The 26,724-nt window shown below is 42.2% G+C and overlaps 1 pseudogene across 2 annotated transcripts in view; it reads left to right on the forward strand.

The window, feature by feature from the left end:
• The first annotated feature begins 5,775 nt into the window (after positions 1 to 5,775).
• Positions 5,776 to 26,724, forward strand: part of LOC309662122 (ras-related protein Rab-5A pseudogene) — a 226,389-nt pseudogene continuing 205,440 nt past the window's right edge. Inside the window, exons 1-2 of one of the 2 annotated variants that reach the window (XR_014268394.1) lie at positions 5,776 to 7,097; positions 7,451 to 15,433. The product of XR_014268394.1 is annotated as a ras-related protein Rab-5A pseudogene (transcript). Of the gene's footprint in view, positions 7,098 to 7,450; positions 15,439 to 26,724 lie in introns of those variants that run through there. The other variant, XR_014268395.1, reaches the window with a different exon arrangement.

The raw sequence follows: 26,724 nt of genomic DNA on the forward strand, positions 1-26,724 counted from the left end.
CTACCAAATGTAAAATAGATAGCTAGTGGGAAGCAGCCGCATAGCACAGGGAGATCAGCTCGGTGCTTTGTGACCACCTAGAGGGGTGGGATAGGGAGGGTGGGAGGGAGATGCAAGGGGGAGGAGATATGGGGATATATGTATAAGTATAGCTGATTCACTTTGTTATACAGCAGAAACTGACACACCATTGTAAAGCAATTATACTCCAATAAAGATGTTTAAAAAAAAATAAGGCAGAGATGAACAGGGAGAGAGGGGTAAGTGCAGAAGCCAAGAGAAGGGGAGGACCACCTCCAGCCAAGGCTTCTCCTGGGAGAAGATACAGATATGGTTACTTGTTCCACAAGCATTTTAAAAATTTGAGCCAATATCTAGAAATGAGAAGCATTCTCATAAAACAAGCTTTTCTTTAAAAAATTAAGAGATTTAACAACACCGTGTCTACACTCGGCCATGGCAAAAATCAACCAAAAAGTTGAGCAGCCGCTGCTCCCCTGCAAGGGCCGCATCGCTGCTGCTGGACCCATGACGCACTGGGCTCTGCCTGTGCAGCCACACCGGGCCCCGCTTCCCCCAAGGCGATTACCGTGGGCGCCGAGATCAGAAACTTGGGTCCCACAGCCTGTCCAATGCTGCAGGAAGGTCAAGTAGAAGGGGGCCTAAAAATAGGTCATTGGATTCGGCAAGTAGGAAAACACTGTTGACATCTTCTTTAGAACAGTCTCAATGGAGCAATGGGATGGGAGCCAGATGGCAGTGGGCTGTGAAGTGAATGGGAGGTGATGAAGTTGAGGCAGCGAAGGTAAAGACTCATTTTTCACGCATTTTTCTTTTTTTTGTCATAAAGGAGGGTGATGGAAAAGTAGTTTGAACCCACCCAGCTATCCCTATTCCTCCCTCTTTCTCCTTCCCACACACTCTCTATAACTAAATAAAGAAAGAAAGCAAGATGACATAAAGCAACATCTCTGCTTGAAATTTTACACTTTGGGAAAAAAAAATCAGTTCAAGACCAGAAGTGGAAATTAACTGAGATTTTACTGCTCCCCATTAAAGTGTCATCCTCGAAGATACCAATCATGAGTATTTATTGCCTCTTATTGGCAGTTAGAAAAAATAAAATTAGGCCATTTGAGACTAATTCAGAGTTTGTTTTTTTTCAAGGTTACTTTAAAATATTTAACCTGTTTTTTGTTTGTTTTTTCTTTTAATATAGCAGCACAACACAGAGTTAAACATTTAGGCTCTGCTTAAAAAATCTAGAAAACTATCTGATAGCCCTGTATTTTTAAAAAATAACAGGTAAACTACTCAAATCCTAAGCTGTTGTGTAGAATAAGCAACATTCTCCCTTTCAATTGTTGAATAAACTAATCTTAAAATAAATGGTGACATCTGTTTCCACCTACTGCACCGTTGTTTGGATGTTTTGCAGGCTTGTTTTTCCATACAGAATGTGATTTAGAGGCTGATATTTGATCATGAACTAGTTAGCTTTGGATTTAGTAGGTTCTACCTTTTACGAAAGGTCTAACTTGGGCAAGTATACCCTACCCCCAAAGTGGAACTTACCAGAATTGTGAGGATTGAATGCCTCTTGCTCGGTGCTAATCTACGTAGATGCTCTGATTTGTTAACAGACTTCTGCGAGGTGATTTAGGTCAAGTTTTGGAATCCTTGCAAAGTAATCAGATTTTAACCTCGGCTTCCGCTAGTCTGTCAAAATACAGGAAGCCTGCTCACTCCCTCTGTGGCCTCCCCTCACCAACTGTTTAGAGTGTGGTCTGCAGAGTTCACCAGGGTCTTGTAAGATATGCAGCTTTCAACACAATGGTGTGTGTCGATGAGATTTTGTGACTTTGAGTGGATGTCAAGTACATGAGACAAACTACACTTTATTTAAAAAAAGGAGGGGAGAGGAGAACTGTATAATTCTTATATGCTTGTTTTTAATGAAGTTGTAGATAGCAACCAGCCTTTATTTAATAAATTGCTAGACATCTTTAAGGAAAACTGAAAGCATAATGTTAAGGGCATTTAGTCTGCAACTTTGAGCACCATTCTTTGATGCTATTGAATAGCTTTGGCCTCCACAATAAGCTGATACTCTCTACCTGAAGTCCAAAGTTGCAAGTCAGCAAGCTGGCTTTGATTACATAATCCCAACAGTTGACCCATCCTAGACTTGGATGAAGGTGGTGTGGGGAGCTGTGAGTAAGGGACTGAGGGTGTGGGGAGGGAAGGGCTTTGTGGTAGGCAGAAAAAATGGGCGCAGAAGGGGCCAAGAGGCCATTCTCACTGTCTTACTTCCTCATTATCCAACCACTCTAGCCATTAGAAATCTCAGTTCTGTGCCTGCTACATCACTAAGACTCACATGTGCAAACCCCACGGATTTTTCTTCAACTTTTATTCTTTTTAACGCTTTGCAGGAAGTGACAGTCTTTGCAAGTCCCATTTTTCATCAAGTCTTCTTCTTCCTTGACTTCTGTGGTGCAGAACTGTCTTGGTCCTCCTGCCACCTACGTTCCCACTACTTCTCCATGTCCTTTCTCTCACCTCCAACACTTCATCCTCCCACCCACCTCCCACGTGCATACTTGTGGGACTGGCTTCTCTACTCTCGCCCTTAGTGATATCATCCAGCATTATGTTTTTGATTCTCTCTTCTGTGCCGATGACTACCAAATCATGTCGCGTAAACCCAACGTCTTTGTCAAGTTGTAGACCAAGGTCAACAAGCAGTATAGTGGGAAAGCTAGCCTATTATGCCTCTGTGGCTTTTCTTTCTGCCACTCTCCTATTCAATCACTACACCCCAGCCAAACTGGACTATTTTCTGCTCTCCAAAAGTCCCTCCAAACTCTACCAACTCTGGACTTTTGCTCACGGCGGTCTCTCCCTTTCTGTCTTTACCCCCATCCTGATTTCAAGGCAGTATTGGTCTGGGTCCAGGCAGGAGAATGGAAACCACTCTAAGTGTTTCAAACACAGGGAATTTAATACAGGGAATTGGTTGCAAAGATGCTGGAAGTGTTCGAATAGCAAAAGGTGAGGCGGGGGGAGCCGAAGGAGTAAAAGAGGAGGCACAGCTAAGCACCCTTGGTCTAAAGCCTCTCAGTCCACGCCTGCTACTGTACTGCTTGTCAGTTCTGGATGTGCCAAAGGGGTGCTGCCTGGACCAGGCTGGAACTGCTGAAATGACGCTGCCACGGCCTGGGCTGCTACAGTCCAGATCCCCACCCCTGCTGCAGCTCCAGCAACCACCTCACTCTCAGAGCCAGAGCAGGACTCCTCTCTCTGCTGCCTTTGGATTCCCTTCTGGGCCCAACACAGAAGAGAGTCTAGGAAATGTAGTTTTCAGACACTCAGCCTTACCACTTCGAGGCATAGCACAGAATGGCAAGTGGGGCTGTGAGACAACAGGCATTAACTCGACAAGAGCCCCATTCAAATGCCATGCATTTCCTAAAGGAGTTCTTGATTCCTTACCTCCCGGCCCCTCCAGCACCCCTAGCTAAAAGAAACAATCACTCTTCTGAATTTTGTCTAAATTTTGTTTGTCCTTTTGACTCAATTTAAAGTATATTTATTGAGAATCCGCTTGGTGCCAGGCACCGTGCTAGGTGCTGAAAATACAACTATGAGTAGGACAGACTAGGCTTCTGTTCCCCTGGAGCTTCATGGAATTTAAAGTCTCATTGGGGAAACACACCGTTAAACCTGCAATTACAATGTAGCTTGATGAGCACTAAGATAGGGGAAGTACATGTGTGGGAGCCCACACAAGAATGGTGTTTAAAGCAAACTGGGAGGGTCAGGAAGTGCTTCTAGAGGAAGCCAAGGTCTGAAGCCAAAGAGGTAGGGGTCATGGGAAAATGCACTTGATAGAAAGAAACCCACGTACAAAGGCCCAGAGGTGAAAGAGAGTGCACTTCACAAGGAAAAACCAGGTGTGGGTGGAGTGGCAGGCACAGAAATTCTGAAGTGGAGAATGGAAAAGAGGAGAATGAGGAGAGATGGGGCTGCAGGAGGCAAAAGACGTCATATCAAGAAAGGCCTGGCGAGCCAACGTGAAACAGTTTGGATTTTATCCTAAAGACAACGGGAACCCATTGAAGGTTTCCAGTAGGGATGTGGCATGATCAGGTATTCATTTTAGGAAGCTTGTGTGGAAATAACATACCTGCAGAAGTTCCACTATCCATGGCAGTTTTTATAGTACAGGCCACCTTTACCAACTGCCTCATCTGTCTTAAGATGCTTTAGAGATTTGATCTCTAAAACACTCCTCTTTGCTTGAGATTAAAATCCCACTTTTTCTGCTACCCACTGTATAATTTCATCTATCTGATATTCTGGAAAAGGCAAAGACAGAAACCAAATATATATATATGTGGGGACACAAATCAAATCAGTAGTTGGGAGGGGCTGGGATTTGCCAAAGGGTTGACTACAAAGGGGGACAAGGGAATTTTTTGTGGTGATGGAAATATTTTTTCATGATTGTATGTGTTTGTCAAAACTCATAGAAGTATACACTCAACAGGGTGATTTAACTGCTTGTAAATTATGCTTCAATAAGCTTAACTTAAAAAAAAGAATCTTTCCTTCCTAGTGACTCTTGCACCTGCATTGCACCCCTGATTTCTCTCTTGTACCACCTCCTACCTTGGCATGTATGAAGTCTGGCTACTTGTGTCAACTTAAATCTGTTACCGGGCAATGTAAAATCTTCCCTGGTTTGTCTCTCTGTGTTTTTGCAACTGCTGTTTGCTCCTGTGGACAGTGGGCAGAGCTTACATACATTTTGATTGTTTTTCCTGTAGGTAAGTCAGCACTCACTCATTCTGAGGGTGTCTATTTTCCAGAGGAGTGATTTCAATTTTGATGGGCTCTTTGATCATCTTTCGATTGACTTGCCTCTGGGTCATAGGGTGCCGATTCCAGCCCTTTCCCTTTTCCTCTTAGTTCATTTGTTCAAATCTCACTATCTGATACTGTGCGGATATGAAGGTTCTAACCAGACAGCATGCAAAACTAAATATTAAACAGGAAGATAAAATGACTCTTATTTTGAATGCGGAAAGTAAAAAGAAGACCAGAGTTTCTCTATTCTTCCTTGGAAATGAAGGAAACTGCAGACTTTGGGAGCATCACAAAGATGACTTTTTCTCCCCAGTTGGACAAGCAGCAGCCTGAAGCCTGGCAGGTTCTGCCTGCTTGTGTTTGCGCTGCCAAAAGCCTGTGATTCTAAAGCATATCAGGTTTCTAGAAAAAACAGAAGTCTACCTGTGGAGGATCGGGGAGGGATTTCCCACCCGGAGTGAGGCCTGAGGGTAAAAGGATTATTTTACCAATGTCATTTGCCAAAAATATGATTTCCCTGAGTTGCATGGAGACAAATCAGTTTAAAGAATCCGGTTTTATTTTTGTCTTATGCCCTGGAAAAATCTGACATGTGGAGTTCTTTTTTAAAGCTATGTCTTTTACTTATTTTATTTAATTTTTTTACTGAAGTATAGTTGAGGTACAATATTATATTAGTTTCAGGTGTCCAACATGGTGATTCAATAGTTTTATAGATTCTACTCCATTTAAAGATTTTTTTAATATAAATTTATTTATTTATTTTTGGCTGCTTTGGGTCTTTGTTGAGGTGCGCGGGCTTCTCATTTTGGTGCCTTGTCTTTGTTGTGGAGCACGGGCTCTAGGCACGTGGGCTCAGTAGTTGTGGCACATGGGCTCTAGAGCGCAGGCTCAGTAGTTGTGGCACACAGGTTTAGTTGCTCCGCAGCATGTGGGATCTTCCCGGACCAGGGCTCGAACTCATGTCCCCTGTGCTGGCAGGCGGATTTTTTTTTTTTTTTTAGACAATAATGTTTAATTACCTCACAACTGAAGCTGCCTTTGGGGCCAAGGGACAGGAAGGAGGCAGCGAACCCAACACTCGAGCTGCACTCTAATCCTAGGTTTATTCAACACAATTCTTTTCTCTACACAACAAAGTACAAACACAATATTATCTAAAATGCTACAAAGTTACAAAACTCAAAACAGAAAATGTATAGTACTGACTGTACAATAAAAGCCAAAAAAGCAATGTACACGTTGCCAAGGTAACCTGCACAACCACCACAAATACCAACACAACAGGGGGTTCTGTAATGACCCAACAGAGCTGGCTTTCAACTTACCAGTTTCAGAGAGAAAGGGAGATGTGGGTTTGTGGGTTTGTGTGTCTGTGTGTGTGCACGCACATGAGTACATGTGAAAAGAACCATTTTGGGTATTTGGCCCTAGAGGTCAGAAGAGGACTCGAGCAGGGGAGCAGGGCCACGCTAACAGGAATGGCAGCTGCGTAAAAGCACACCCTTTCCTGTGGGACCCTGCAGGCCAACAGGTTAGGGCATGACCAGCCCACCAGATGGGCCCCACGGCATCTGTGAAATGGGAAAACATGCTCCCAGGCTGGGGCTGTACCACTGCCTGGAGCCCCCTGCTCATCCCTGCTGGCTTTGCCACTAAACTGACTCTTAGGAACTAGAAATGTGGAAGCTTTCTAGCCAGAAAACTGGAGGGCATCTTTATAAGCACGACCCCAAACCAACAACACTCCTGCAGCCGGAACTCTGCAGCCAGGGGAAATGTAGCAATTAGCTGTCTTCACCTTCGAAGCCTGGCAAGCGGATTCTTAACCACTGCACCACCAGGGAAGTCCCATTTAAAGTTTTAATAAAATATTGGCTCTATTCCCTGTACCACACAATATATCCTTGTAGCTTATTTATTTTATACACAGTAGTTTGTACCTTTTAATCCCCTACTCCTATCTTGCCCCTTCCCCCTTCCCACTACCCACTCACTGGTAACCATTAGTTTGTTTTTTATATCTGGAAGTCTGTTTCTGTTTTGTTATATTCATTCATTTCTTTTATTTGTTAGATTCCACACATAGGTGATATCATACAGTATTTGTCTTTCTCTGTCTGACATTTCACTTAGCATAGTACCCTCCAGGTCCATCTGCGTTGTTGCAAATGGCAAAATTTCATTCTTTTTTCTGTCTGAGTAATATTCCGTTGTGTATGTATGTATGTATGTATAGCCTCTTTTTTTTGACACCAATTGTACTTGAACATTTGTTATTTTATTTATTTTATTTTTTAAATTTATTTATTTATTTTTGGCTGTGTTGGGTCTTCGTTTCTGTGCGAGGGCTTTCTCTAGTTGTGGCAAGCGGGGGCCACTCTTCATCGCGGTGCACGGGCCTCTCACTATTGCGGCCTCTCTTGTTGCGGAGCACAGGCTCCAGACGCGCAGGCTCAGTAGTTGTGGCTTGCAGGCCCAGCTGCTCCGCAGCATGTGGGATCTTCCCAGACCAGGGCTTGAACCCGTGTCACCTGCATTAGCAGGCAGATTCTCAACCACTGCGCCACCAGGGAAGCCCTGTATATCCTCTTTATCCCTTCATCTGTTGATGGACACTTAGGTTGCTTCCATATCTTGGCAGTTGTAAATAATGCTATGAACATTGGGGTGCATGTATCTTTTTGAATTAGTGTTTTTGTTTTCTTTGGATATATACCCAGGAGTGGGATTGTTGGGTCATATTGTAGTTCTATTTTTAGTTTTTTGAGGAACTTCCATACTGTTTTCCACAGTGGCTGCACCAGTTTACATTCCCACCAACAGTGTATGAGGGTTCCCTTTTCTCCACATCCTCACCAACATTTGTTATTCGTGTTCTTTTTGATGATAGCCATTCTGGCAGGTGTGAGGTGATATCTCATTGTGGTTTTGATTTGCATTTCTCTGATGATTAACGATGTTGAGCATATTTTCATGTGCCTGTGCCATCTGCGTTTCTTCTTTGGAAAAATGTCTATTCAGGTCTTTTGACCTTTTTTAAAAAATTTATTGATTTTTTAATTTAAATTTTTGGCTGTGTTGGGTCTTCGTTGCTCCATGCAGGCTTTCTCTAGTTGCGACGAGCAGGGGCTACTCTTGGTTGTGGTGCAGTGGCTTCTCTTGTCGCAGAGCATGGGCTCTAGGCGCATGGGTTTCAGTAGTTGTGGCACGTGGGCTCAGTAGTTGTGGCTCGCAGGCTCAGTAGTTGTGGCACACGGGCTTAGTTGCTCTGCAGCATGTGGGATCTTCCTGGACCAGGGCTCGAACCCATGTCCCCTGAACTGGCAAGCAGATTCTTAACCGCTGTGTTACCAGGGAAGCCCATTTTGCCCATTTTTTAATCGGTTTGTTTTTTTTTATATTGAGCTGTATGAATTGTTTATATATTTTGGATATTAACCCATTATTGGTCATATCATTTGCAAATATTTTCTCCCATTCAGTAGGTTTTCTTTTCGTTTTGTTGATGGTGGCATGTGGAGTTATTGATTTTAATTGTCAGGTGTTTAATGTCACCCATAGCTTGCCCAGCCTGTAGAATAACTTGCTGAAATTATTCAATGCTTTCATTCCAACACAACAATCAACAGAATAATATAATCCGGCATTTCGTTTTTTGCAAAGTAGATTGAAGTTGGTATGCATCATAAACCTGGCAAATATGTGAGCCTTGTTATTTTCATTCAATAGCATCTTTAAACCTTTAAGACAGGGATGCGAACTGCTGTTATGGGACAATCTGGCCTGCCACTTGTTTTTGTAAATAAAGTTTTATTGAAACATCACCACTTCCATTTGTTTACATATTGTCTATGGCTGCTTTCCACACAACAGCAGAACTGTGGAGTTGCAGCAGAGACCACATGGCCCAAAAAGCTGAAAATATTTACTATTGACTCTTTACAGAAGTTTGACCATCTCTCCTCTAAGAGGTAACATCTTCCATAGTCAGTTTCAGAATCCCCATTAGTCCTGCACTCGGGCCTTACTTTTGAAGTGAAGAATGAAAAGGTAGCATCTGTGTTGTGAGCATCTCTCTCAAGAGTACAGATATTTTGTTTTGAATAAAGAATAGGAAGAAAGCTAATAAAATTATTGTTTGTTTTCCTAGAAAATATCTTAGGCAAAGTTTCCAGCTGGCCCTCTTTGTGACATAAAATTTATGGTCATGTGTTTATGTGTTTTCAGGCACATTCAATAGTAAATAACTTAAAACATCTTATGAGAAAAAGCAATCATTCTTAAACTTTTGGTGGTTACCGACTCTTTTGGGTACCAGCAAAGGCCCAAAGAGCCTCCCTTAGGGCTAAAAATGGGCAAATGCACTCAAACTCTGCGTATAATCTCAAGCGTTCACAGAGGTCTGAAGCCTACCTGTGCAGTCCAGGTAAATTACTCTTTTACTGACCGGTGAGTCTCTACAGGCAGGACTCCAGGCAGGAGCTGGTCCGAGGAGGGGGACGCGGAGGGTGCTGGGCAGTCCCAGCATCCACAGAAAATCACACCTCAGAGGCAGGCTCTTTGTTTTATAAAAGTAAAGCCTTAAAGGGTATTTAGGCTGCAGACACTAGTGTTTGGATGCTGGCTCTACATGATCTGAGGTACAAAAAAAAACCTTTGTGAGCCTCTGAATTGCAGAAGCTGCAATCTGGTGATTAGGGAATCTCCGGTAATAGAAGGCAACTGCAGAGGTCAGAGGTGATAAATGTCCCAGAAATATGCAAACACTGCACAGCTCTGAGAGTTCCGTATGGGCCCCACACTTAATTGCAAGGACCTATCTCTTACCTCTTTCAGTTTTTTCTACCCATTAGTATGCAGCGCAAGTCAGGTTTGCAGAAATATCTCTGCAGAGGTAGGATGTCACATACACTTAAAGCAACTGGAATAGGGGCTTCCCTGGTGGCACAGTGGTTAAGAATCTGCCTGCCAATGCAGGGGACACGGGTTTGAGCCCTGGTCCAGGAAAATCCCACATGCTGTGGAGTAACTAAGCCTGTGCGCCACAACTACTGAGCCTGTGCTCTAGAGCCCGCGAGCCACGACTACTGAGCCCTCGTGCCGCAACTACTGAAGCCCGCACGCCTAGAGCCCATGCTCCGCAACGAGAGAGGCCACCACAATGCGAAGCCTGCGCACCACAACCAAGAGTAGCCCCAGCTCGCCACAACTAGAGAGAGCCCGCGCACAGCAACAAAGACCCAACACGGCCAAAAATTAAAAATTAAAAATAAATAAATTAAAAAAAAAGTCACTGGAATAACTAAATGATAACCCACCAAGTTAAAGATGGGAGCCAGGAACCCTCCGGTGAAGTCTCCACTGGCATGCCAACCCACACTGCTCAGGAGTCCTTGCCAAAACCGGTGTTCATCATTTGCATATAAGCTTTGTTTATTCACCAACGGAAGAGAGCGGGTGATTTGCAAGTACCTGCTAAGTTGAGTAAACAGTTATGTGTTCTTCCCTCCAAATTCAATATGTGTGATTGGGTGCTCCGCTGGTAGGGTCCACTTCTTACAGAAATCTATTTTGTGGACGGTGGGCACCCTAGACTGGGGAGCCATAACTTCCTTGGGATGGAATGGCCCACGTCACAGAGTACCTGTTCCCCGAGTCCAGCTCATGGGTGGTTCCTGTATGGTTTTATGGGTGTGGAAGGGGTGCAGAAGGAATTGCCAAAGATAAACTACAACCACCCAGAGAGCCCTGTCACACCCGTGTCAGGTTACATTGTTTGCTAGAATAATTCCAGGAGAGCAAAGCCTCGCCACCTGGGTAGTTAGCCACGCTGTTTGTCTGCAGGCATCGCAAAATGCTGCCCAGACCCAACAGAGCAACAGGTTTTAGTCCTGATGAAGTAAAAATAAACAAGAAAGGTAATAAACTTTCGCCTTGAATGCTTGGTGATTCATTGCTTAGCCTTGATATTTTCTCTGTTAAATTATAATTGTTTCTACAGGTATGTGATCAGTTTATTCTTTTTTCAGTGTGAAAGGGAAAAAACTGGGGCACTCCCCATCTGCAAGTCTGCAAGTAGTAGGGCACTTTCCCCTCTGGCCCTCCCTCTTTCCTTCCCTCTCCCTCTCTTTCTAAGATTGGGGACAGGTTAGTAGCAAGGGGCTGGACTAAGAGTTAAAGAAACTGGGGGTCGACTTGAGCTTCAAGGTTGCTGAGTTGCCTCACGCAAATCCTTTAACTCTGTTGGGTTTGTTTCTTCAGCTATAAAAAGAGAGCTTAGGAGGAGATGGTTTCTAAATCCCCTTCTAGCTCTGAAATGTGATTTTGTGATTGCTTGGGAATACCTTGGGACATTCAAAGAATCTTTGACTCCCACAGAGGGAACAGAGTTCCAGGAGGGACATGGCCTGTATATTACTTAAACAACAGAATTTCAATAAGGCTTTTCCCATTAAGGCATTTGGTGCAGGCAAGCATTTTACAATAAACTTCCCATGAGCTCATTTAAAGCACCATTAAAAAACAAACATATTTTGGGACTTCCCTGGTGGCACAGTGGTTAAGAATCCACCTGCCAATGCAGGGGACGTGGGTTCGAGCCCTGGTTCGGGAAGATCCCACATGCCACGGAGCAACTAAGCCCGTGCGCCACAACTACTGAGCCTGTGCTCTAGAGCCCGCGTGCCACAACTACCGAGCCTGTGCACCACAACTACTGAAGCCTGCGCGTCTAGAGCCCGTGCTCCGCAAGAAGCCACCGCAATGAGAAGCCCGCGCACCGCAAGGAAGGGTAGCCCCCACTCACCGCAACTAGAGAAAGCCCGCGCGCAGCAAGGAAGACCCAACATAGCCATAAATATATAAATACAAAAATAAATACATAAATAAATAAATTTATTTAAAAAATAAAAAACAAACATATTTTTTAGAGTGAGCTCCTTCTAATTACCTGCTATTAGAGCTTCATGTTTCCTTCCAATCTTGAGTTCTGGGCATCTGTAGCTGCCCAGGAAACTGTAGCTGTCAAGAAAGATAATTGGGGCTTCCCTGGTGGCGCAGTGGTTGAGAATCTGCCTGCCAATGCAGGGGACACGGGTTCGAGCCCTGTTCTGGGAAGATCCCACATGCCATGGAGCAACAGGGCCCGTGAGCCACAACTACTGAGCCTGCATGTCTGGAGCCTGTGCTCCGCAACAAGAGAGGTCACGACAGTGAGAGGCCCGTGCACCGCGATGAAGAGTGGCCCCCACTTGCCGCAACTAGAGAAAGCCCTCGCACAGAAACGAAGACCCAACACAGCCACAAAAAAAACAAAAAACAAAGAACAGTTTAAAAAAAAAAAGATAATTGGTTTGATAAACACTGTAGATACAATGACTAAAGCATATAAACTAAATGGATTTGTCCTAATCTCCCTTCCTGAGTTCTTCCCACTCTCCTGCATCACAGCCTCTATCATTTAAAACAGTGATGTAAAAGGTAACATTTACCCAGTGCCTAATTGCCAAACACTGTTCTAAGGGCTAACACTAAACATAGCACTCACAATATTCCAAGTCTTACATTTGTTAATTTAGCAAGTTCTCCCTACAGTCCTATAAGGTAGGTAATTTTATTATCCCTATTTAACAATGAGGAAACTAAAGCACAGACAGCTTAAGTAACTTGTCCAAGGTCACACAGCTAATAAGTGGCAAAAGCAAAATTTGAAGGTGGTAGGGCTCCAGAGCTCAGACTCTCAACTACTTTACCATAGTGCATTATACTCGGGCATGCAAGAATTCAGGAAACAATGTTTTATAACAGAAGTTTTTAAAATGTCATTTCATCTAGTATTTTATCATCCAAGCAAAGGCTAATCTAGAGATGATTTGGAATGACAAAATGATTTCCATCTAATAATCTTTCCATTTAGTAATCTTTTATGCTGATAATAATCAGCATAAAAGCAACAGCTCCAAGATTTTATGGAACAGCCAAAGATGTTTCAGTACTTTCTTTTTATCTCTGCTCCCATAGTGAATTCTGAAAAAAACTGCCAGAAGGCGTCTATTTTAAACCAAGTTAGGGAGTCTCAGCCTCAGCCTCCTCTCGGGCTCCGCCCGGGACCTGCAGCCGGAAGCTTCGGAGCCGCGGCCCCAGGCGCTGCGGTCTCAGGTTTCTTTACCTCCAGAAAGAAAACAATTGACACCTTGCATCCTGGAAGTTCATTTAAGAGATTGAAATTAGAGACTTCTTTCAAATTTGGACATGGCTAATCGAGGGGCAACAAGACCCAACAGGCCAAATACTGGAAATAAAATACGCCAGTTCAAACTAGTGCTTCTGGGAGAGCCTGCTTTTGGCAAATCGAGCCTAGTGCTTCGTTTTGTGAAGGGCCACGTTCATGGATTTCAAGAGAGTACCATGGGGGCTGCTTTTCTAGCCCAAACTGTGTGTCTTGATGACACAACAGTAAAGGTTGAAATATGGGATGCAGCTGGTGAAGAACAATACCACAGCCTAACACCAATGTACTACAGCGGAGTGCAAGCAGCCATAGTTGTATATGATGTCACAGACGAGGAGTCCTTTGTCAGAGCCAAAAACCGGGTTACAGAACTTCAGAGGCAAGCCAATCCTAACATTGTAATAGCTTTATCAGGAAACAAGGCTGACCTCGCAAATAAAACAGCTGTCAATTTCCAGGAAGCACAGTCCTATGCAGATGACAACAGTTTATTATTTATGGAGACATCAGCTAAAACATCAATGAATGTAAATGAAATATTCATGGCAATAGCTAAAAAGTTGCCAAAGAATGAACCACAGAATCCAGGAGCACATTCTGCCAGAGGAAGAAGAGTAGACCTTACTGAACCCACGCAGCCAACCAGGAGTCAGTGCTGTAGTAACTAAACCTCCAGTTTAAACTAACTGGAATGTTCTTCTGCTTCCTAATTGTTAATAACAGTGGAACTGGAGCATTTAACCAGCCCAGTATGACTTCCAAAAAGAAGAGACTTACAATAGCCAAGTTTCTAATACAGAATTATATTAAGTGTTTTGAACTTAATTTTTAATAACATGCATGTGACCCTCTGACGAGTGTTTCAGCAGTGGAAGGGGGAAATGAGAGCTGTGTGTACACTTGTTTCTTTGGAAGGTTAGCGGGACTCACTTCTCTTCACCAGTGATATAAACAAATGACTCTGAACCCACAGGTAACCAGCCAGTTCTGTGAAAAAGATTTGGAACTTACTCATTTGGACTTTTCCAAAAAAATTCTTTCTTTGGAAGGAGGTTCTAAAGATATTTCTGCTTAGCTACCATATTCAGGCAACCTGTAATTTCTCTTAGTATCCTTATTTAAAGTATACATTCCACATTTTAACAAATTAGCCACAAGGAAACAGTCCCACATCTTCAGCGGAAAAAAATGAACATTAGTGGCATCTAAATTATAGCTAGTCCTGTTATTTTTTAAATGGGGTAAAATAAAAAAAATCAAATGTAACCCTGTCTTATTTTAGGAATATGAAAACTAATAAAATGCATCTTAAAGGATAGTGTTCCCTTTAAACATGTAAGTTCTTCAACAAAAATGAAACAAACCAGGTGTCTGTGATTTCTGTTTAATCACTGCTGGCCAATACATAGCTTTTGTTGTTTGGGAGTAGGGAGGCGGCTTTTGTGCCCTTTGGATATAAACGTAGTCAACACACTAACAATTATGTACATTCAAACTTGATTATTTTAAATTCGATCTTCAGCTGTACTGTAAATAGGGTACTGCATTGCAGTCTCCATATATGTTTATTACTTTTCTATAATATTCAAGAGTTGCTTAAAAGTATACCAAATGTACAGTTACTAAAACAGCTAATTTTTTCCTTCTCTCCCCCTTTGAAAGGAAGAGACTTCAATTGTTCCTACCTGGCTAGAACCATAATAAACAATGTACCAGTAATTTGTAACATAAGTATTGGATATGTTAGTAACAATCTTGCAGCCTTGTTTTCCAAAGTTCATTTTATTTTGATCAGGTCAGTATATTGCACTAATTGTTTTAGGTATTTTCATTATATGAAATCTACCATGTGTCAGAGATGATTTAATCTATTTAAGTGTTGAACTGCTAGCAGAACTTGTACATTCACAGTAATTCAAAATTAGTAAGGAAAACATTTCTCCAGGGTTTAGTTTTATATTGAGGTGCTCAGGTTGGAATACAGTGGTATAAAAAGCAAAAAAACCTTTTTTTAATTAAAAAAAGTAAACCGGGCTTCCCTGGTGGCGCAGTGGTTGAGAATCTGCCTGCTAATGCAGGGGACACGGGTTCGAGCCCTGGTCTGGGAAGATTCCACATGCCGTAGAGCAACTAGGCCCATGCGCCACAACTACTGAGCCTGCGTGTCTGGAGCCTGTGCTCCGCAACGAGAGGCTGCGATAGTGAGAGGCCTGCGCACCGCGATGAAGAGTGGCCCCCGCTTGCCGCAACTAGAGAAAGCCCTCGCACAGAAACGAAGACCCAACACAGCCAAAAATAAATAAATAAATTAATTAATTTTAAAAAAAAGTAAACCAAGTTAGCGTTCACAGGTCAGGTCCTTCCATTTAAGGCAGTTGAAGCTACAGTCTTGAAGGCTGAAGTTAATTTCCCCAGGTGACGTACATTAGGTCTACCCGGAAGTAATAATCATAATGGTCATCCCTTGTGTTCATACATGTAGCCCATGGATCCTCTGACAAGCTTATTTTAGAGAAAAGGAGACTGAGGGTCAGAGTACTTGACATTTCTCCTGGGACAGCACACAATGAGAGCCAGAGCTGAGGTATCCGGACTTGCAGCGCTGGTCAATTTCCATCCCACCCTTTAAACATATAGGCATCAAACCATCTGCCAAACTAGTTCTTGGAGGAACCATTTCAAAGTTCTTTGCTTTAAGAATCTTCGATATGGATTTGTTGGATGGCCTCTGTCCATCTCAATGCCCAGTGAAATGGTCCCTTCCTCGAAAACATTTGCTTGGATTTAGGGCTGGGTAGGTGGGGGCCAGCCTAATGTTTTTGATCCAAATGGTGGATTTGGTGACTAAGATGAGAGATCATTTAAATAGTAATACATTTAAAGCTGAGTATTTCATCAAGTGAAAGGGAAAACAAAACGTTTTCAATCTTTGTATTTATCATTTATTGTGATGGAATTTGTGATGAGGAGTCAAAGAAAGGTTATGGAACAGCAGCCGCATTTGTTCACCAGACTTAGCATGGGAAGGTCAAGCCATCCTGGTTAAAGTTAAAAATTAGTTACGTTTCCCCATGATACGATTGAATAAGCACATTAACAGTTTATAAAAGAGGTTGTGAAACCTCCTAAGGGGGAAAAAAAATATTATGTAACCAGTTTAGGGGAGAGACTTGCCTGACTCCACTTCTCAGTAGGGGGTTGAACTGCCTGACTGGGAGGTTCATTCCTATTTCAAAACTATTATTATTTCTCCGGAAGGGTTTATCTTTTATTGCTAATAACACTTTACTCTCCACTTTCTCTGCTCTGTCCTCTCAATCTACGTCACCACCCACACCCTGAACCAATATAAACATCTACCCAACATCGGAGCACTAATCTTTATTAAGTAAAAGCAGCACCGTCTTTTCTGCCTACCAACAGGGTTATAATCCTTGAACTGTCATTGGGCCAAGCTTTATTGGACTTTGTGGTTAGGGTGCTTGACTATCTATTTAAACCCAAACTAACAAAATACATGTGGACATCAATTAAAACAATGACACCCAAAGGTGTATTGAAGAGCCACAAGAAGTGTTTAGGATTGTAACAGCCCTGCTACCTTAATAAGGAGATTCTGTTAAGCATTTATACATGGTTAGTCGTAACGTCATTCATAAATTTTTTTCTAAAAAATGTTCATCTACTATAACCAGACAGTAAGGGCACTGATATATATATCAACTTTAAATTGTTTAAAAATATCCTACCTTTTGTGATACTTGTCATCATTAAATATGTATTAGGTTGCTGGGTAAAAATGCTCTAATGCTAGATTTGTGATAGGAGACAGAATGTGAAGTTCTACCTACAGTGGGAATTCAATTAAACTTTTTAAACAAAATTATGGCCTTCAAATACATGAAAAGATGCTCAACATCACTAATCATTAGAGAAATGCAAATCAAAACTACAATGAGGTATCACCTCACGCCGGTCAGAATGGCCATCACCAAAAGATCTACAAACAATAAATGCTGGAGAGGGTGTGGAGAAAAGGGAACCCTCTTGCACTGTTGGTGGGAATATAAATTAATACAGCCACAATGGAGAACAGTATGTAGGTTCCTTAAAAAACTAAAAATAGAACTACCAAATGACCCAACAATCCCACTACTGGGCATATACCCTGAGAAAACCATAATTCAAAAAGAGTCATGCACCACAATGTTCATTACAGCACTATTTACAATAGCCAGGACATGGAAGCAACCTGTGTCCATCGACAGATGAATGGATAAAGAAGATGTGGCACATATATACAGTGGAATATTACTCAGCCATAAAAAGAAATGAAACTGAGTTATTTGTAGTGAGGTGGATGGTCCTAGAGTCTGTCATACAGAGTAAAGTAAGTCAGAAAGAGAAAAACAAATACCGTATGCTAGCACATATATATGGAATCTAAAACAAAAATGGTTCTCATGAACCTAGGGGCAGGACAGGAGTAAAGACGCAGACGTAGAGAATGGACTTGAGGACATGGGGAGGGGGAAGGGTAAGCTGGGACGAAGTGAGAGAGTAGCATTAACATATATACACTACCAAATGTAAAATAGATAGCTGGTGAGAAGCAGCCACATAGCACAGGGAGATCAGCTCGGTGCTTTGTGACCACCTAGAGGGGTGGGATAGGGAGGATGGGAGGGAGATGCAAGAGGGAGGGGATATGGGGATATATGTATACGTATAGCTGATTCACTTTGTTATACAGCAGAAACTAATACAACATTGTAAAGCAGTTATACTCCAAAAACGATGTTTAAAAAAAAAAAAACAATTTTTAAATGTGAACAATCTGTCCTCTATATTCTTCCAGAGGCAATATAGATGGCCTTTAGTCCCAGTTCCACATATTAACAAGGAGATTTTGGCTAAGTTAGTTAACTCCTCTGTATCTTAGTTCATTTATAAAATGAACGTAACAAAAGAAGCTGATTCAGAGAGTTGATGAAGATCAAGTGGGATGTTTTTGTCTTTTGTATCTCAGTGAACATTCAATATGGTTAAGCTATTATTATATTCCATCACTAATAGTTAATACTGATTAACGGCTGAACTTGTACCAGGAAGCTTTGTTACAAGTACTTTACTCATCTTACCTTAATGATATAACAATCTTATGAAGTAGGTAGTTTTATCCTGGTTTTATAGATAAGGGAAATGTGGCACAAAGATTTTGAGCAATGTTTCCAATCTCACAAAATCACTAAGTGAAAGGGCTAGGATTTGAACCCAGAAAGTCTGGCTCCAAATCTCTTTTACGTAAGTAGTGTGGCTAGACAATAGTAATTCTCAAGTCATTGTACTTAACTCATGGCAGGTCAGTGACACAGAAAATTGTCAGCAAAAATTTGAAGCCATTGGCAATGGGTGTTTCTAACCAAAATACATCCATTAGAGCCTAGAGGGTTTTTTGTTTTTTGTTTTTTTGTTTTTGTTTCTTTCACCTACAGAAAATGTCATTGGAAAAATAACTAAAATAACTGAAAATGAGGTGTTGCCTTATCTACACATCATTCCTGAAAGAAAAGTAAAAGAATTCCAAATTTTTGGTTTTGAAGAGGCAAGTCAATACATGAACATCAATACATGCACTTAGTTACAAAACAAACAGACTCCCAGACTTAGAGAGAGAACTTATGATTACCAGGGTGGGAAGGGTCAGGGGGAGGAATAGATTGGGAGTTTGGGATTGACATGTACACACTGCTATATTTAAAATAGATAACCAACAAGGACCTACTGGATAGCACAGGGAACTCTGCTCACTTATACATGAATCACTTTTCTGTACACCCAAAACTAACACAACATTGTTAATCAACTATACTCCAATATAAAATAAAAAGTTAAAAAAAAATCAATACAAATAGCCAAACGACACATGAAGAAAATGTTCATCTTGATAGTAATGTGGTAATAGTAACACGCAGTGTGTGTGATCATGGGGAGGAGAAGCAGAGGTTCAGGGTCAAATAACCTTCCACAGGGCAGTTTGACAGAGTATCAAAAACCTTCAACAAGGGGACTTCCCTGGTGACGCAGTATTTAAGAATCTGCCTGCCAATGCAGGAAACACGGGTTCGATCCCTGGTCCGGAAGATTCCACATGCTGCGGAGCAACTAAGCCCATGTGCCGCAACTACTGAGCCCACATGCCACAACTACTGAAGCCCGTGCTCCTATAGCCCGTGCTCCGCAGAAAGAGAAGCCACTGCAATGAGAAGCACACACACTGCAATGAAGATTAGCCCCCACTCTCCACAGCTAGAGAAAGCCCGCACACAGTAACGAGTACCCAACATAGCCAAAAAAAATAAATTAAAAAAAATTTTAAAAAACCTTCAACAAGCATGCCCTCTACCTGGCCATTCCACTTTTAGGAATTAATTCTATACAAAAGAATGCATAAATGTGTTTATTTAAACATTATTTATAATAAAAACGGGAGCAACCTCATGAGAAATTTATTATGCATATGGCAATTCAATTTTTTTCTAAGGAAATGGACATGGATGTGAGCAAAGATTTACCAAAACAGATGTTCATGCTAGTAAATAGTAAATAATACGAAAAAGAAAGAAAAAGAAAAGAAAGAAGGAAAGAAAATGACTTCATTTGTTAAAAAGGAGGAATTAAAGAAATTACAATGCACCTGCATAATTTGGAAATTATATTGTAGAAGTCCATAAATATGCATATGAAAAAGACTCAAAGAACATACACTAAGATGTTAGCAGTCCTAACATCAGAGTTGTAGTACTAAAAGTGAATTTTGCTATATTTTCTTTGTGTTTTCCAGATTTTCTTCATTAATCATGTATTACTTTTGTACTAGGGGAAAATAAGAATATTATAATAAATAAAAATATTTATTTTAATGTGGAAAAAATTTCAGGTCTATATGAATCAAGATTCTAAACTTTGAGTGACAGAAAACCCAGATCAAACTGTCTTAACAAGAAGGAAGTTATTCCTGAATATGCCTCAGGCATGGTTGGACCAGGTCTCAGACCTCTCACCATCTCTGTATCTCTTGTCTTTCTTTTCTTTCTATTGCTTCGTTTTTAGGAATGTTCTCTCCATGTGGTGGCACATGTGTCCACAAATCTATTTATATCCTCCTCTCTCAGCAAATCCACCAATTGCCTTTTCAATAAGACTTAAAAGTCCTGACTCTTATTTTCTTTGGCCGTCTGAGGATAGTGTACCCGTCCGTCTGTGATCTTATCAGCTCTGTGAATGGAATGCCATGATTGGTTATGCCTGGGTCACATGCCCAGTGCTGGAGCCAGGAGGTGTGGTTAGCTAGGATGGCTGGAGTGAGAGTTGGGGGAGGTGTTTTCCCTAAGAGACAGTGGGGTTGGTTTCATGTGAAAAAAGAAGAGTGGAATACCTGGTAAGGTAAAAGCCACAAAAACAAAGACACATTCACCACAAGACTGCAGTTTCTTTAGAGGCTGGCTAGGCATGGCTAGGAGTAGCATTAGCAGCCTTGAATCATTTAGATTTCTTTTGGTTGCAAGTGACAGAGAATTCACTTAGATTTGGATTAAACAACAAAGAGAATTTATTGGTTTACATAACTGAAAAATCCGGGCTGGCTTCAGTAAGGCTAAGCTACCCAAGGATCTGGCTCTTTCAGTCTTTCTAGTGGTGACAGTTTCAGCTCCAGATTCTACACAAAGGCTCCTGGCAACTCTGGGCTCTCCCTCCAGGGTAGCGAATTGCTCATCCTCACCACCCACCAGGTGTGATCTAGGGACAGAGAATCTCTTTTAGTATTTTTCAAGCAAGCGATCCTGTGATTGTCACCTCTCTCACTGGCCCAAATGGAAAGAGTTTGAGAAGGATTAGTATTCATTCTTCTTTAAACGTTTGGTAGAATTCACCAATGAAGTCATTTGGTCCTGGATTTTTTTTTGTTGTGGAGTTTTTGATTACTGATTCAAGCTCCTTACTAGTAATCAGTCTGTTCAGATTTTCTATTACTTCATGATTCACCTTTGGTAGGTTTTATGCTTTTAGGAATTTATCCATTTCTTCTAGGTTGTCCAATTTGTTGGCATATGATTATTCACAGTAGTCTGTTATAATCCTTTGTATTTCTGTGGTATTACTTGTAATGTTTCCTCTTTCACATTTTTTTTTAAATTTAAAAATTTTAAATCTTTATTGGAATCCTCTTTCACATCTAATTTTATTTATTTGAGTCCTCCTGCTTTTTTTCTTGGTAAGTCTAGTTAAAGGTTTGTCTATTTTGTTTGTCTTTTCAAAAAAACAGCTCTTAGTTTCATTGATGTTTTCTATTGTCTTTTTTTTTCTATTGCCTTTTTAGTCTCTATTTCATTGAAAATTTCTGCTCTGATCTTTGTTATTTCCTTTTTCCTACTAACTTGGGCTTAGTTTGTTCTCCTTTTTCTAGTACCTTGAGTTGTAAAATTTGGTTGTTTATTTGCGCTCTTCCTTTTTTCTTAATGTAGGTGTTTATCGCTAGGAATCATTGGCCTAAATTGAATCATGAACTCATCCCTGACCAATCCATACGGCCTGAGGAATGGGATACACTGATTGGCTTGAGCCAATCATAGTTCATTCCTGAAGCCGGGGCCAAGGTCAATCCCATCTGGACCACCAGTGAGGGTGGAAGAGGTGTGTATTCCCAAGGAATGTCAACATGGGAAAGGGAAGAATCCACGCTGGAGGGGTGACTAGCAAATGTCTATAACAACTCTTTAGGAGTCTGTTGTGTTTAAACACTGTCCAGGTGTCCATTTCTGAACAGGAAATATTTATTAAAACTATATCTTGGGCTTCCCTGGTGGCGCAGTGGTTGAGAGTCTGCCTGCCAGTGCAGGGGACACGGGTTCGAGCCCTGGTCTGGGAAGATCCCGCATGCCGCGGAGCGACTAGGCCCGTGAGCCACAACTACTGAGCCTGCGCGTCTGGAGCCTGTGCTCCGTAACAAGAGAGGCCGCGATAGTGAGAGGCCCGCGCACCGCGATGAAGAGTGGCCCCCGCTTGCCGCAACTGGAGAGAGCCCTCGCACAGAAACGAAGACCCAACACAGCCATAAGTAAATTAAAAAAATAAAATAAAATAAAATAAAACTATATCTTGCCTGCGGCTCAGTTGCAGAATATTGCTAACTTACAGGGCTAAATGAAGAAGCGTACACCTATCACAGGTCTTCAACCGTATCTCCATTTTGAGCCTTTCCAACACGCCTGCTGTTTACCAAGAGAGGCAGAGGCGATCAGGGCACCCTGTACACTGCCCTACGCAGTCACAGGCAGGCAGCGTCACTCCTCTTGGGTTGTAACAACCTAAAACCCGTTATATTATTACTGAATACATATTTTCATGAAACTTTGTTTAGGGAAACATATGGGGCTTTGAAATGTCAGCACACTGGGAGGAAAGCAGGAAGTTAAGGAGTTTTGTGCTCCTGTCTCTTTTATTTACGGAGTGGGTTCAAAGTCGTGCAGGGTTAGCAAGAAAAACAAGCAAAATGATCCATGCCTGCTTTGGATGACATCTGTCCCCTAGGACAGTCACTAGCTTTTGGTTTGGAAAGGTTTTCAGTGGATTGCACAGGCTAGGAATGAGATGTTTTCTTTTCAGCTCCAGAAGGAAGTTTGCATGGGTCCTTTCAGAGCGAGGCTCTTCTGTGATAAATAAATGTGCCTCTGCCAGAGAGAGCAGCAAGAAAAGCTCAGCCACTGACAGCTTAAGTTGGGGAAGAAATTCACCCAGGCTAATGTCATTGTAGCTGAGGCACAGCTTTGAAAGTTACATGATTAAAAATGCTCTGCATAGACAGTAGCCGGGCTTGGCATATGATGTGACTAGCGGATCTGTTTGCCCAGGTGGCAACTGCTGCAGAAAAATCCCCCATCTTGTCTTGCATGAGTCAACGGAATTCTGCAAAAGTGTCATAAAATGTCAGTGAAAACATTTCCTTCACTAGGGCCTACGAGATGATGAAGGTCATGAAGGGAAGTGGTCTGCCTGGCCACCAGAGGTCTACCACACATCAAGAATGGATACCCTGTTCATTCATGCCGGCAGCCTAGGACAGAGACTCATAGCCCAACCACAGCGAGCCCTGCCACAGTTCCGGGCTCCCCACCACACTCATGGAACATCTCTCATTGCCAAGGACCTACATTATCAGGCAGTAAAGGGACACTTCCATTTTCTAATCTCTGACTTCTGCCATGACTATTTTATCCATTGGATTTTCTAGGTCCAAGACCTGGTGCAATGAGATTCCAGGGGCCCATAAATATGGCTGAGTCCATAAAGAAAACAATGATCGGTTCTCATACACACAAGGAGCATTGCAAAACCCGAATTCACAGGTGCTTACATAAATGCTCACAAAGCACAGCATTATCCCCATTTCATTAACTGTTGAATTGATTATTCAGAAAAATTTCATTACATTTGGAGACCATTTGAAAGTTAGATTTGATTTCACTTCCAAAGAACTCCCAAGTGCATGACTGCTGAAAGTCAGAGCCAGTTATAAATTAACTTTGTCACTCATTGCCAAATGATTTCAAAAGCAAAATTATAACAGTCCTTCACAGACCTACTAGAGAATGGACTTGAGGATATGGGGAGGGGGTGGGGTGAGATGTGACAGGGTAAGAGAGTGTCATGGACATATATACACTACCAAATGTAAAATAGATAACTAGTGGGAAGCAGCCGCATAGCACAGGGAGATCAGCTCGGTGCTTTGTGACCACCTAGAGGGATGGGATGGGGAGGGTGGGAGGGAGGGAGATGCAAGAGGGAAGAGAAATGGGAACATATTGTATATGTATAACTGATTCACTTTGTTATAAAGCAGAAGCTAACACACCATTGTAAGGCAATTATACTTCAATAAAGATGTTAAAAAAAAAAAATTATAACAGTCCTTTAAAAAAATTTAAGCTAAAATTATGTTTAATGTGAAAGGTAGGTGCGTTTAAATAGATTTTCTAAGATGTAAGGATTTTCCAAGATGTGGGATCTTCAAGAGAAAGGGTGGCTAGGACTTGAAGACCTTTCGAACAGTCTGAAGCTGCTGAGTATTTAGTCACATGCATGCTTAAGTCCAAAGGTCCTCTCTTCCATGCCTCACATTAACATCCATGCATCCCTACACCAAATTCAGCACGAGGGTCAGGGCATACGAAAACCTGAGTAGAGTGATTCCTGTCTGTTTAGTAACCAGTCAACAGACGTTTATGTGCTATATTCTACTATATTCCAGGAGATGTTCTGGGCTCTCAGAATACAGCCATGAAAACAAGTCCCTGTACTGATGGAACTTTTAGTCTAATGGGGCCAAAGAATATCACCACATAAGTTAAAGGTATAATATGTTAGGTGGCAGTAAGTGCTAAGGAGAAAGTAAAGCAGAGGAAGTGTACTGAAGGTTGCAGTTTTAGACAGACATAGTGGCAAGAGAAGGCCTCATTGAGAAGGGGTTATCTGAGCAAAGAGCTGAAATTGGTGAAGAAGAAAGTCAGGCAGATATCTGAAGGAAAAGCATTCCAGGCTGAGGAAAGAGCAAGCACAGATGCCCAGAGGCATGAAATGTTTGGGTAGCTTGAGGAAGAGCAAGAGGTCAGCACAGTTACAGAGACATAATCAAGGCAGGGACTAGTATTTGATAAGGTCAGAGAGGCATCTGACTACCAGACTGGGAAGGGCCTCATGAGTCATCGTAAGGAGTTTAGACTTTATTCTGAGTGAGATGGGAAGCTACTGGAGGCAACAGTGTGCCACAATCTGATTTACATATTATTGACAAGATGACCATGGCTGCAGTGTTGAGCATAGACTGAAAGTGACTAAAGCAGAAGCAGGGCGATCATGAGTTTTGCTGTTGCTATGGCCAAGTCTATGGCTCTCACAGTCATCTAGATGAGAGATGTGGGCGGCTTGGACCAGTGTGTGTGTGATGGAAATTATGAGAAATGATAAAGACGCTGGATCCATTTAGACTTTATATTTTTCCTTTTTCTCTGTGTGGTTGCTTCCCTCCTCTCTCCAGCATTCCCCACTCTGTTCAGGGGAAACAGAAGCAAAACAGAGCAGGAATAGGTGACCCAGAAGACCCAGCACCCCTTCCATCCCAGTCATTTTCAGTGACAGAGATTCCATCCCAGCTACCTCGATCTCCATGCACTATCTCTGGTTCCTACAACCTCCGCGGGCGGCTACACTGGGAGAGAAAACAGATGCCCAAGTTTAGAACAAGTTGCTCACAAACACTAAAGAAAAAAAATCTCATTACTCTTTTCTTCTAGGAACCAGTTAGTCGCTGGGAATTTCTTTTATCCTTGTTCCCAGCAGCTGCCCTGGGAGGTCACAGCCTGCCTTTGTTGGGCGTTGGCCTCCCTGGCATCCATTTCTCTGGAGATGCCACAGCTGCTGTTTCCAGAAGCTCAGATGAGTTTTCTACATATGAGCTAGCCTCTGGGCTTACCTTAAGCCTGGCATCTGGAAAGACTCACTTTTACAGGATGGCCTCACAGCTCTCTGCTTCCCCTGGGGCCTGGGTCTCAGCTTCCAGTAACGGGCTGGTCTTGAGTCCAGTAGCTGTCAGGCGGCCGTGGGGTTTAATAAGAGAACTGGGATCCGGGCAGGGGTGAAAAATAAATTTTAAAAGTATAAAAGTGGTATATGCCTGTTTAAAGATATTCACACAATACAATACTTTTAAAAGTAAAAAATAAAAATTCTTACTCTCTAGGTGAAACCATTGGAAACAGCTAGATTGGAGGCCTACCAGATTCTCGAAGCTGGTTGGAAATGCGGACTCGTGGGTCCCCACCTCTTTAGTAGAAGCAGGAGTGTGCTGCTACATACATTTTAACAAGTTCATCAGGCGGTTCTTACCGACTCGAAAATTTGAGAAGTCTATTGTCCTTGACCTTCCTATTAACACAAAATGTGCGTGTGTACATATAGTTTTACACAAACACACACACACACACACGCAGATTAAACACATTCCTGCCTGCACAAAGGGATTCATATAACACAAACTGCATGCGGCTGGGCTAGTCTGACTCAGTAACACATGTATCAGTATATGCAGCAATAACCCATATTTTAAACAGCCACTTCCTGTTCCCCAGTAGGGATCAGCATACAGTGTTAAACTGCCACCCCCGCTGTTAGGCATTTGTGTTGTCTTCCATTATTTGGACCTGATTTTGGATCCCTCCTTGGCCACTTGTAGCTGTGTTCCATTAATCAAGTTCCCTTCGTCTGTAGAATGAGGTTTCTAACAGTCTCCCCCAGGGTTGTTCTGCGGACTGAGAGAGTACCTGTAAGAAAGTCCGTAACATTGTGCTCAGCGTAGAATCGATGATGAAACAATAACTGACTTACAGTTATTTTCCGACTCGCCTCTAACTCTTGGGTCTAAAAGCATGGTATCTAACACGGGCTTCCAGTGATCCAGCTGGGGTGCTGCAGGGCTTCCCCTCCCCTGAGGTCAAGGGGGCCGCTCTTTGAGTAACACCCCACAACCCAGAGACTCAGATCACTGTGGTTCCTACGTTGGG

Source organism: Balaenoptera physalus, assembly GCF_965194825.1.
Source record: "Balaenoptera physalus genome assembly, chromosome: 5".
Lineage (NCBI taxonomy): Eukaryota > Metazoa > Chordata > Mammalia > Artiodactyla > Balaenopteridae > Balaenoptera > Balaenoptera physalus.